The sequence below is a fragment of the Salvelinus alpinus genome, chromosome 2, assembly GCF_045679555.1.
Source record: "Salvelinus alpinus chromosome 2, SLU_Salpinus.1, whole genome shotgun sequence".
NCBI classification, from domain to species: Eukaryota; Metazoa; Chordata; class Actinopteri; order Salmoniformes; family Salmonidae; genus Salvelinus; species Salvelinus alpinus.
Window position 1 is genome coordinate 2789985 of NC_092087.1, and position 6603 is coordinate 2796587.

Consider the following 6603-nt stretch of genomic DNA (forward strand, 5'->3'; position numbering starts at 1 on the left):
GTCATCGGATCTAACGGTCGTCTCGCGCCGAACTGCGCATGTGCAGGCCGTATATTCAAAGGCACTTCACTGTCAGTTTGTCACTTTCACGGGGTTGAAGTAATAACATGTTCAACTACTTAAGACATTGTCTCGAATCTAGGTTATGCCTTTAGATTTCGCGAAAATTAACAACTAAGGAAGTATTTTTCACTTTTCTCAATGACTTCTCAAACTCCGACCTTGTCTGTTTCGCAAGCGTTCCCGGAAGTCTCGTGATGTTGTGCCTCTGAATTTAGAAACTCTACGGTGCACGCTGCGAAACCAACAGGAAGTAGAACGTTGCATTCTGGCGTCAAAGTTGAAAGTTGACGCAAAGGCACTCAAACGTGCAGCAATTATGATTTTTGTTTTAGCTTATACATAACGTATTTTTTTATGATCAAATAGTCCAGATTTGTTGAAAAGCCTTCATAGACAATCGAACTGAATCTCATGGTGTAAGCTGTTTCTTTATTTTTGTATGACTCTGACTGTTGTAACTGTGTTTGTTTCATGCTTTCAGTGCATTTTTACCTCAACTGCCTACATTCATGATATATTGTGGGTATATTGTAAGAATGCTACACAAAACTGTGAATATTGCGTAGCCATCACGTCTAAGAATTGTCCTGATGGTGCTTGTTTACTATTCACACAGCTGAAATAGCGTAGATAACTGTTATGTTTGTCATGGTGTTCATTAAGCATCAGCTGTCAGAGCAGTTTACAGATCACTGTACCTGTACACAGCCAATCTGTAAATAGCACACCCAACTACCTCACCCCCATATTATTACTTACCCTCTTGCTCTTTTGCACCCAGTATCTCTACTTGCACATCATCATCTGCACATCCATCACTCCATTGTTAATGCTAAATAGTTTATATTTTGCCTCTATGGCCTATTTATTGCCTACCTCCCTAATCTTCTACATTTGCACACACTGTACATAGATTTTTTCTTTTGTGTTATTGACTGTACGTTTGTTTATGTGTAACTCTGTGTTATTGTTTTTGTCGAACTGCTTTGCTTTATCTTGGCTAGGTCGCAGTTGTAAATGAGAACTTGTTCTCAACTGGCCTACCTGGTTAAATAAAGGTGAAATAAATAAAAAATTAAGCATTGACTATAAAACATTGAATCATGTTCCTTTGCTCCCCTACAGGTTCTGAAAGTAATCTGAACGTTATGTCAGCTCTCCACAAGGACAGGTTGCAGCTATTGTTCACCCTTTTTTATATATTTTTTTTACATTTTGCCGTTTGAATAAATAACATTATAACCTTTGTGTGTGTCTGTGTTTAGGACTCCACGATGTGAGGGGTCTTTAATATAAAGGGGTTGTCCTATCCCCACTATTTGAGGGGCCTTTAATATAAAGGGGTTGTCCTAACCCCACTATGTGAGGGCTCTTTAATATAAAGGGGTTGTCCTATCCCCACGATGTGAGGGCTCTTTAATATAAAGGGGTTGTCCTATCCCCACTATGTGAGGGGTCTTTAATATAAAGGGGTTGTCCTATCCCCACTATGTGAGGGGTCTTTAATATAAAGGGGTTGTCCTATCCCCACGATGTGAGGGGCCTTTAATATAAAGGGGTTGTCCTATCCCCACAATTTACATTTTACATTTAAGTCATTTAGCAGACGCTCTTATCCAGAGCGACTTACAAATTGGCCACAATGTGAGGGGTCTTAAATATAAAGGGGTTGTCCTATCCCCACGATGTGAGGGGTCTTTAATATATTTAGGGGTTGTCCTATCCCCACTATGTGAGGGGTCTTTAATATAAAGGGGTTGTCCTAACCCCACTATGTGAGGGGTCTTTAATATAAAGGGGCTGTCCTAACCCCACTATGTGAGGGGTCTTTAATATAAAGAGGTTGTCCTAACCCCGCGGTGTGAGGGGTCTTTAATATATTTAGGGGTTGTCTTAACCCCACTATACTGTAAAATAAATACCTACTACCCTCCAGACCTACAGTATTTAGTAACTGTCTTGTTAAATAATTAATATCCTTAATGCTTACAGTTAGTTGTATACACTATGGGAACAACAGCCATTTGTTTTATACAGGATATTGTAAAAACATTTGAATGAAGAGAGACAGGGCTCCAACATCCTAACATTTGAATGAAGAGAGAGACAGACTAAGTACCAATGACAGCATGTTCTATCCATATGCTTTATTAGTCTCTTGTTTTATAAATGGAATGCAAAAGTACATAAGATCAGGCCATGTCACTGTTTTTCTGTTTTTCTCTCTACACCTGCATCTGTGCTGTGACCCGGTCCATCTCAGCTGTTCTGACCTGTCTCAGCCCTTCCTGTAGGTCCACTATCTCCCTTTGGCTGTCAATGTGCTGCTGCTGTGAGCTCTGCATCCTTGCCACCATACACTGGGCCGAGCTGGGAAGAAACACACACGTTGGTACAGTAGGACATTATACGAACAGCATATTAAGTTTAGGGAATGATAACACAAGCCACCTCAGCAGTTATTTCATGACTGTTCTAGCTGCTCCAGCTTGTGGAGGTGACTAGTACAGGCCGCCTCCCAGATGCTCCTACAAGCTTCACTAACGCAGGGTAGACTTTGTGTGTGGATCTTCTCTTGACCACACAGGGTGGGTCAACTCCCACCGAGTGCGCCGTCGGTCTGGATTATCCCGTGGTATGAGCCTCTTTCCCAATCCTAACCCTTTATCCCCCAATCCTAACCCTTTATCCCCCAATCCAAACTGTTTATCCCCAATCCTAACCCTTTATCCCCCAATCCTAACCCTTTATCCCCCAATCCTAACCCTTTATCCCCCAATCCTAACCCTTTATCCCCCAATCCTAACCCTTTATCCCCCAATCCTAACCCTTTATCCCCCAATCCAAACTGTTTATCCCCAATCCTAACCCTTTATCCCCCAATCCTAACCCTTTATCCCCCAATCCAAACTGTTTATCCCCAATCCTAACCCTTTATCCCCCAATCCAAACTGTTTATCCCCAATCCTAACCCTTTATCCCCCAATCCTAACCCTTTATCCCCCAATCCTAACCCTTTATCCCCCAATCCAAACTGTTTATCCCCAATCCTAACCCTTTATCCCCCAATCCTAACCCTTTATCCCCAATCCTAACCCTTTATCCCCCAATCCTAACCCTTTATCCCCCAATCCAAACTGTTTATCCCCCAATCCTAACCCTTTATCCCCCAATCCTAACCCTTTATCCCCCAATCCAAACTGTTTATCCCCAATCCTAACCCTTTATCCCCCAATCCTAACCCTTTATCCCCCGAATCCTAACCCTTTATCCCCCAATCCTAACCCTTTATCCCCCAATCCAAACTGTTTATCCCCCAATCCTAACCCTTTATCCCCCAATCCTAACCCTTTATCCCCCAATCCTAACCCTTTATCCCCCAATCCTAACCCTTTATCCCCCAATCCTAACCCTTTATCCCCCAATCCAAACTGTTTATCCCCAATCCTAACCCTTTATCCCCCAATCCTAACCCTTTATCCCCCAATCCAAACTGTTTATCCCCAATCCTAACCCTTTATCCCCCAATCCTAACCCTTTATCCCCCAATCCCAACTGTTTATCCCCAATCCTAACCCTTTATCCCCCAATCCTAACCCTTTATCCCCCAATCCTAACCCTTTATCCCCCAATCCAAACTGTTTATCCCCAATCCTAACCCTTTATCCCCCAATCCTAACCCTTTATCCCCCAATCCAAACTGTTTATCCCCAATCCTAACCCTTTATCCCCCAATCCTAACCCTTTATCCCCCAATCCTAACCCTTTATCCCCCAATCCTAACCCTTTATCCCCCAATCCAAACTGTTTATCCCCAATCCTAACCCTTTATCCCCCAATCCTAAACTGTTTATCCCCAAATCCTAACCCTTTATCCCCCATTCCTAACCCTAATCCTTTTTCTTCCTCTGCTTCGGGAACTCCAGTGGTGAGGTGTGGAGTGCCAGGTTACTCAGGCTGTCAGGAGAGAGAGATAGTGGTGAGGTGTGGAGTGCCAGGTTACTCAGGCTGTCAGGAGAGAGAGATAGTGGTGAGGTGTGGAGTGCCAGGTTACTCAGGCTGTCTGGAGAGAGAGATAGTGGTGAGGTGTGGAGTGCCAGGTTACTCAGGCTGTCAGGAGAGAGATAGTGGTGAGGTGTGGAGTGCCAGGTTACTCAGGCTGTCAGGAGAGAGAGATAGTGGTGAGGTGTGGAGTGCCAGGTTACTCAGGCTGTCTGGAGAGGGAGATAGTGGTGAGGTGTGGAGTGCCAGGTTACTCAGGCTGTCAGGTAGCCTAGTGGTTAGAGCGTTGGACTAGTAACCGAAAGGTTGCAAGATCGAATCCCCGAGCTGACAAGGTAAAATCTGTCGTTCTGCCCCTGAACAAGGCAGTTAACCCGCTGCTCCTAGGCCGTCATTGTAAATAAGAATTAGTTCTTAACTGACTTGCCTAGTTAAATAAAGGTAAAACAAAAACTCAACTCTCTACACTCTTAGGTCAACTCAAAAGGTCTAACCCTCATTTAACTAGATCTAGCTCAGCAACTTTAAAAGGGCTCAGACACGCCAATATAATTTGCTTGCTAAGTACTTCGGGAACGTAATTTGTGAATAGTGCGCGCACCGATTCGGCATGGAGAATCACCTGAAAAATTTACTGAACGATCTGCAGACGAACGCTAGATCGCGATGTTTGCGAGCCCTAAACCTCGTTTAGCTATAATAGATCAAAACTCACTTAACCAATAACCTTAAACTCAATAACCAACTCAAAGTTCTTCACACGTGTAGAATCAATACTCCATGGAACAGGGAGAAAAATACTGTATGCACTTGTAGTTTGTAAACATTTTACATTTACATTTAAGTCATTTAGCAGACGCTCTTATCCAGAGCGACTTACAAATTGGTGCATTCACCTTATGATATCCAGTGGAACAACCACTTTACAATAGTGCATCTAACTCTTTTAAGGGGGGGGGGGGGTTAGAAGGATTACTTTATCCTATCCTAGGTATTCCTTAAAGAGGTGGGGTTTCAGGTGTCTCCGGAAGGTGGTGATTGACTCCGCTGACCTGGCGTCGTGAGGGAGTTTGTTCCACCATTGGGGTGCCAGAGCAGCGAACAGTTTTGACTGGGCTAAGCGGGAACTGTACTTCCTCAGAGGTAGGGAGGCGAGCAGGCCAGAGGTGGATGAACGCAGTGCCCTTGTTTGGGTGTAGGGCCTGATCAGAGCCTGAAGGTACGGAGGTGCCGTTCCCCTCACAGCTCCGTAGGCAAGCACCATGGTCTTGTAGCGGATGCGAGCTTCAACTGGAAGCCAGTGGAGAGAGCGGAGGAGCGGGGTGACGTGAGAGAACTTGGGAAAGTTGAACACCAGACGGGCTGCGGCGTTCTGGATGAGTTGTAGGGGTTTAATGGCACAGGCAGGGAGCCCAGCCAACAGCGAGTTGCAGTAATCCAGACGGGAGATGACAAGTGCCTGGATTAGGACCTGCGCCGCTTCCTGCGTGAGGCAGGGTCGTACTCTGCGAATGTTGTAGAGCATGAACCTACAGGAACGGGTCACCGCCTTGATGTTAGTTGAGAACGACAGGGTGTTGTCCAGGATCACGCCAAGGTTCTTAGCACTCTGGGAGGAGGACACAATGGAGTTGTCAACCGTGATGGCGAGATCATGGAACGGGCAGTCCTTCCCCGGGAGGAAGAGCAGCTCCGTCTTGCCGAGGTTCAGCTTGTCAATCAGTGGAGGCTGCTGAGGGATGCCACCAACCTGTGTTGTCATTATACGTCACATTATACGTCAATGTGAATAAACAGAATACATCAGCAATTAAACGTTTGAAGATATGAACTCAGAATGTTCAGTCTAACTCCCCTTCCTGTGCTTTATTCAGGTTAAAATTACATTAGACATTTTAATTTTCTAGGACTGTCACGCCCTGACCTTAGAGATCCTTTTTATGTCTCTATTTTGGTTGGTCAGGGCGTGAGTTGGGGTGGCATTCTGGGTTTTTTTCGGTTCCCAATCAGAGGCAGCTGTCTATCGTTGTCTCTGATTGAGAACCATACTTAGGTAGCCTGTTCCCACCTGTGGTTTGTGGGTAGTTGTTTCCTGTTTTGTGTTGTGTCACCTTTCAGGACTGTTTCGATTTTCGTTGTTTCACTTTGTTATTTTGTATTTCGTGTTCAGTTATAATAAATTAACATGGACACTTACCACGCTGCGTTTTGGTCCGATCTTTCCCGTTCCTCAGATGAAGAAGATCGTTACAAGGACACAAGTTGCATTACCTTTCCACTTAAAAACAGAGTACAAGCAAATTATATTTTTACAGTAGTCTTAAGTGATATATTGTACAAAAAAAACATTTAGATTTTGTTATCTACTCGTTCCTTGTTGAAGTTGAATCTTTCTCCATGGTTATAATACATCACCTTGCTCCAATCATGGGATCAAAACGCTTTCTGCAGTGATTTGGACCTTCAGCAACTGACACTGTCCAAAGAAATGCACCTTTTATGAATTGATAATCATTTATTTTATGAATTTGCTGTGAC

At 44.2% G+C, this 6603-nt stretch overlaps 1 long non-coding RNA gene across 1 annotated transcript; it reads left to right on the forward strand.

Annotated features, from left to right (window-relative positions):
• The first annotated feature begins 51 nt into the window (after nt 1–51).
• On the forward strand, nt 52–1309 carry LOC139552839 (uncharacterized). Its single transcript, XR_011670546.1, has 2 exons — nt 52–479; nt 1189–1309. It is a non-coding gene; the product is annotated as an uncharacterized lncRNA (long non-coding RNA).
• The last annotated feature ends 5294 nt before the right edge of the window (nt 1310–6603 follow it).